The sequence below is a fragment of the Coregonus clupeaformis genome, chromosome 9 (assembly GCF_020615455.1).
Source record: "Coregonus clupeaformis isolate EN_2021a chromosome 9, ASM2061545v1, whole genome shotgun sequence".
Classification (NCBI taxonomy): Eukaryota; Metazoa; Chordata; class Actinopteri; order Salmoniformes; family Salmonidae; genus Coregonus; species Coregonus clupeaformis.
This window is the reverse complement of record NC_059200.1, coordinates 43543273-43549621: the sequence shown is the minus strand read 5'-3', so window position 1 is coordinate 43549621 and position 6349 is coordinate 43543273.

Sequence of the window (6349 nt, the reverse complement as noted above, 5' to 3'; positions counted from 1 at the left end):
ACTTGAGTGGTTTAAGGGGAAACATTTAAATGTCTTGGAATGGCCTAGTCAAAGCCCAGACCTCAATCCAATTGAGAATATGTGGTATGACTTAAAGATTGCTGTACACCAGCGAAACCCATCCAACTTGAAGGAGCTGGAGCAGTTTTGCCTTGAAGAATGGGCAAAAATCCCAGTGGCTAGATGTGCCAAGCTTATAGAGACATACCCCAAGAGACTTGTAGCTGTAATTGCTGCAAAAGGTGGCTCTACAAAGTATTGACTTTGGGGGGGGGGGTGAACAGTTATGCACACTCAAGTTCTGTTTTTTGTCTTATTTCTTGTTTGTTTCACAATAAAAAATATTTTGCATCTTCAAAGTGGTAGGCATGTTGTGTAAATCAAATGATACAACCCCCCCCCAAAAAAAAAATCCATTTTAATTCCAGGTTGTAAGGCAACAAAACAGGAAAAATGCCAAGGGAGGTGAATACTTTCACAAGCCACTGTATACCCCAACTGCACTTTAGTAGGGAGAGACTCCATATCAAAAAACTAAAGAACACTCTAGGAATATTTTTTATCTCTTCAACATCGACTTAAAGATATTCCCCCCTTGAGGGGTTCCCTGTTCTGAAGAGACACACACGACACGTCAAACTTGAGACGCAACACACGTTCTGTTGTATAGCACACTGTATTACTTATACAACTAATGTAAGGACAGGACATGAGACGGGAGTAGAAATTAACGTGGGCATTGTTTTAATGCGTTTCACAGGAAGAACATTCCAAGCATTTCAACGTAGGTAAGTAAGGGGGGGTTACAGGTGCCCTAAAGAGACAAAACTAGAATATCAATACACAACATATCCCTCCCCTTTACCTTTGATGACTCATTAGGAAAAAGTAAATATTCACTGTTTTGCCTATTGTTTTCTTAATGTAAATAAATGACCTTTTCAGAATAACCTTTTCTAAACTAGGGATAGAGGGTAGACTGCCTCAGTCCCCAGACTTTTTATTTTATTTTGACACTTTTTTTTTCTTTTTCTTTTTTTTTCAACATATACATACATACACATATACACACATTAACACACACACACACATACATACATACATACATACACATACATATCCTTTAAAAAAATATATATATTCCCCTTTATTACTTTCCAACCCCGCCACCCTTTCCCCACTTGGAGTAAACTAGTGAACAACAACGCCTAGGCCTCTACTTCCAGCCCATACCCACTATCTACATTTTATGGACACAGTCATTTTACAGTAATTACATTTTGTTTGTTCTTTCTCCTGAACTTCTTCTACTCTCAACCTCTCCGATCAGTTTCATGATGTCCATCCGGTTTGCTTCTATATGCCATATCTTTCTAACTGTGCTCCTTCACAAAAGCTCCCAACCTACAACCCATACACTTATTATGGACACAGCGTGCCTACATTATTAGTTATCTTGTTATTGTTTGTTGTTAGTTGTTATTAGTCCCATCCTTCAATTCCATTCAACACCTCCCATCTATCTTTTAACACCATCCATATAGGATTCCTATTTGCCATATATACACTGCTCAAAAAAATAAAGGGAACACTTAAACAACACAATGTAACTCCAAGTCAATCAAACTTCTGTGAAATCAAACTGTCCACTTAGGAAGCAACACTGATTGACAATACATTTCACATGCTGTTGTGCAAATGGAATAGACAACAGGTGAAAATTATAGGCAATTAGCAAGACACCCCCAATAAAGGAGTGGTTCTGCAGGTGGTGACCACAGACCACTTCTCAGTTCCTATGCTTCCTGGTTGATGTTTTGGTCACTTTTGAATGCTGGCGGTGCTTTCACTCTAGTGGTAGCATGAGACGGAGTCTACAACCCACACAAGTGGCTCAGGTAGTGCAGCTCATCCAGGATGGCACATCAATGCAAGATGGCAAGAAGGTTTGCTGTGTCTGTCAGCGTAGTGTCCAGAGCATGGAGGCGCTACCAGGAGACAGGCCAGTACATCAGGAGACGTGGAGGAGGCCGTAGGAGGGCAACAACCCAGCAGCAGGACTGCTACCTCCGCCTTTGTGCAAGGAGGAGCAGGAGGAGCACTGCCAGAGCCCTGCAAAATGACCTCCAGCAGGCCACAAATGTGCATGTGTCTGCTCAAATGTTCAGAAACAGACTCCATGAGGGTGGTATGAGGGCCCGACGTCCACAGGTGGGGGTTGTGCTTACAGCCCAACACAGTGCAGGACGTTTGGCATTTGCCAGAGAACACCAAGATTGGCAAATTCGCCACTGGCGCCCTGTGCTCTTCACAGATGAAAGCAGGTTCACACTGAGCACATGTGACAGACGTGACAGAGTCTGGAGACGCCGTGGATAACGTTCTGCTGCCTGCAACATCCTCCAGCATGACCGGTTTGGCGGTGGGTCAGTCATGGTGTGAAGTGGCATTTCTTTGGGGGGCCTCACAGCCCTCCATGTGCTCGCCAGAGGTAGCCTGACTGCCATTAGGTACTGAGATGAGATCCTCAGACCCCTTGTGAGACCATATGCTGGTGCGGTTGGCCCTGGGTTCCTCCTAATGCAAGACAATGCTAGACCTCATGTGGCTGGAGTGTGTCAGCAGTTCCTGCAAGAGGAAGGCATTGATGCTATGGACTGGCCCGCCCGTTCCCCAGACCTGAATCCAATTGAGCACATCTGGGACATCATGTCTCGCTCCATCCACCAACACCACGTTGCACCACAGACTGTCCAGGAGTTGGCGGATGCTTTAGTTCAGGTCTGGGAGGAGATCCCTCAGGAGACCATCCGCCACCTCATCAGGAGCATGCCCAGGTGTTGTAGGGAGGTCATAAAGGCACGTGGAGGCCACACACACTACTGAGCCTCATTTTGACTTGTTTTAAGGACATCAAAGTTGGATCAGCCTGTAGTGTGGTTTTCCACTTTAATTTTGAGTGTGACTCCAAATCCAGACCTCCATGGGTTGATACATTTGATTTCCATTGATAATTTTTGTGTGATTTTGTTGTCAGCACATTCAACTATGTAAAGAAAAAAGTATTTAATAAGATTATTTCATTCATTCAGATCTAGGATGTGTTATTTTAGTGTTCCCTTTATTTTTTTGAGCAGTGTATTTCAACTGTACTGTGATGTACAGTCCCCAGACTTAACCTTGGGGTGTATTCTGCCCCAATGTCGGAGGTTAGTCTGAACTTAATAGTCAACCTGTCAGGGGGTCGTCTTTCTCTTGCAGGGTAATGACGACGTACAGGTGAGTCTACAGTCACATTATCTCTGAGTCTGAGTGGTGATGGTGTATGCTCAGACTGGGGTGCAACAGTACCCTGAGTAGGCACTCTGGCTGGTTCAGGTGAGTCTGGAGCACTTTCCACATTGGTAGGTTGCTGCAGTGGATATTGATCTTGGTTTGTCACTTGACAGGAGTCATCTCTGAGGTTGGTTCCTGGCAACAGTTGATCCACGTGTCTCCTCCAGATGATGTTTTCCGGTGTGTGAACTATGTAGGACACAGGCCCTGTATGTGCAATCACTGTGGCTGGTATCCACTTTGGACCTTTGCAGTAGTTTCGAGCAAGAACTCTCTCTCCAGCTATGAAGCTTCTGTCTTTTGCTTTGCTCCGTCTCTCCACCTGTGCTCTCTGTTGCGTCTGTACAACCTGTCTCGTCTTTGGAGGTCTCAGGAGGTCGAGTCGCGTGCGAAGCTGTCTTTTCATCATGGCTGACGCGGGTGCCACTTTGGTTGTAGCGTGGGGAGTGTTTCTGTTGGTTAACAGGAAGGTGTTTAGATGCCTATTGAGGGAGCCGTTCCCTTGTGATGATTTTAAAGCTTGCTTCATCGTTTGGACAAACCTTTCAGCGAGGCCGTTCGTTGCAGGGTGATATGGCGCTGACTTGATGTGCTGAATTCCATTTGCTTCCATAAATGACCGGAACTCTTCAGACACCAGTTGGGGGCCATTATCACTAACGAGTTGCGTTGGCAAGCCGAAGCGACTGAAAATTGACCGTAGCTCTTCGATGGTTCTCTCCGCTGAGGTGCTCTTCATCACTGTGACCTCAGGCCATTTGCTGTGTGCGTCAACTACGACTAAGAACATACGATCCTCCAGTGGGCCTGCATAGTCTATGTGGACTCACTGCCAAGGCTCCTCTGGGAAGTCCCATGGGTGTAGTGGCGCTAGCTGAGGCATGTTCCTCATCTTTTGAACTTGACCTTGTCTTCGATAGCTGCATCCAGACATGGCCACCAAAAGTAGCTGCGTGCAATCTCCTTCATTCGCACCATGCCCCACAGTGCCCTGAATGGAGTTCTTCAAGCACCTGCCTTCTCAGTGGCGGCGGTATAATGACTCGAAAAACCCCATAGCAAGCATCCAAACTGAACTGTGAGCTCGTTTCTCCTCACTAGGTAAAGTTGTAGGCTGTCCGACATCTCTCCTTCTTTTCCACGAGTGACAATGTCCACGACCTCAGACATCACTGGATCAATGTGGGTGAACTTTTTCACTTGGACAGATTTAACTGGGGCGTTCGTCACTTCCTTGAAGTAGAAGATTTTAGCCTGGGAGTGCTCAGTGTGTGCGACAGGTAAGGGAAGCCTTGAGAGGCCATCTGCATTGCAGTGCTGCTCAGACCTTCTGTACTTGATATCGTACTGGTAAGCAGATAACAATAATGCCGATCGCTGCATGCGGCTGGCTGCAAGCGACGGAATGCCGGTGTGGGGACCAAAGATGAAGGTGAGGGGTCTATGGTCCGTCAGCAGTGTGAATCGTCGGCCAAACAGAAACTGATGAAATTTCTTAACTCCAAACACAATGGTGAGTGCTTCACGCTCTATCTGTGCATAATTGCTCTCGGCTTTACTTAAGGTCCGTGATGCGAAAGCAATTGGCCTTTCTTCACCTGATGGCATGATGTGTGAGACAACCGCACCAACGTCATAAGGCGATGCGTCACATGCCAACTGTAATGGCAAGTTGGGGTTGAAGTGGGTTAGGGCCTCTGACTGAGCAAAGGCTGTTTTCACTTTCTTGAAGGCCTCCTCACATCTGTCTGTCCACTTCCACTGTTTGGTTTTGTTCAAGAGTTCATGCAGTGGCTTTAACATGTTAGCTAGGTTTGGCACAAACTTTGCGTAATATGTCAGTAGTCCTAAGAATGATCTCAGCTGACTCACGTTCTGTGGGGATGGAGCTTCTGCAACAGCCTTCACCTTTGATGGCGCCTTGTGGAGCCCCGAGCTGTCGATGACGTGGCCTAGGTACTCAACAGAGGGCCGGAAATTTGTCCTTCCAGACCCTCACACAGTACTCCTCCAATCTCTGTAGTGTAGCGTTCAGGTTTCTCAGGTGCTCCTGCTCATCTTTGCCGGTGATGAGTAGATCATCGAGGTAACATTGGACCCCAGTGAGCCCACTCAGTATCTGGTCCATAGCTCTCTGAAACAAGGCCGGAGCTGAGGTGATTCCAAAAGGAAGCCTCCGGTACCTGTACAGTCCTTTGTGAGTCACTATGGTCAACAGTTCTTGTGACTCTTGGTCCACATGCATCTGTAGATAGGCCTGACATAAGTCTATCTTACTGAATTTTTGTCCTCCAGCTAAACCAGAAAAGAGGTCGTCAATGAGGGGTAGTGGATATTTTTCAGCAGTCAAGACTGGGTTAATGGTGACTTTGAAATCACCACAGAGTCTGAGTGATCCATCTTTTTTATGACTGGAACAACGGGTGTAGCCCATTCACTAACATTCACTGGATCCAATACTCCACTCTCGACTAGTCTGTTTAGCTCAATTTCAACTTTTGGTTTTATGGCGTATGGGACAGGTCTAGCTTTGAAGCATTTTGGCTTGCTGTCTGGTTTCACGGTCAGTTTAAGTGTTATGTCCTTCATACTGCCAAGTTCTCCTTTGAACACATCCGCGTGTTTCCTCAATATCCCTTGTAGGTTTGTGTCCTCTTTTGCAACCATGTGAATTTCCTGCCAGTTTAGTTTGATCTTTTCCAGCCATGTGCGTCCTAGCAATGCTGGATGGTTGCCTTTCACAATGTAGAGTGGTAGCTTTACCTTCTGTTTGTTGAGCTCCACTGTAACAATCACGCTTCCTCTCACTGGAACAATCTCACCGGTGTATGTTTTCAGCGTCATCTTTGTGGGCTGTAGTGGGAGGTGATGTAGTTTCTCCTTGTATACAGCCTCAGACAGCAAAGATATGGATGCTCCAGTGTCCACTTGCATCCATACTGCGTTTCCATCCAGTAGCGGTGTCACCCAGTACCCGTATCCATTGTCTGAAATTGACATAACATGCAAAGAT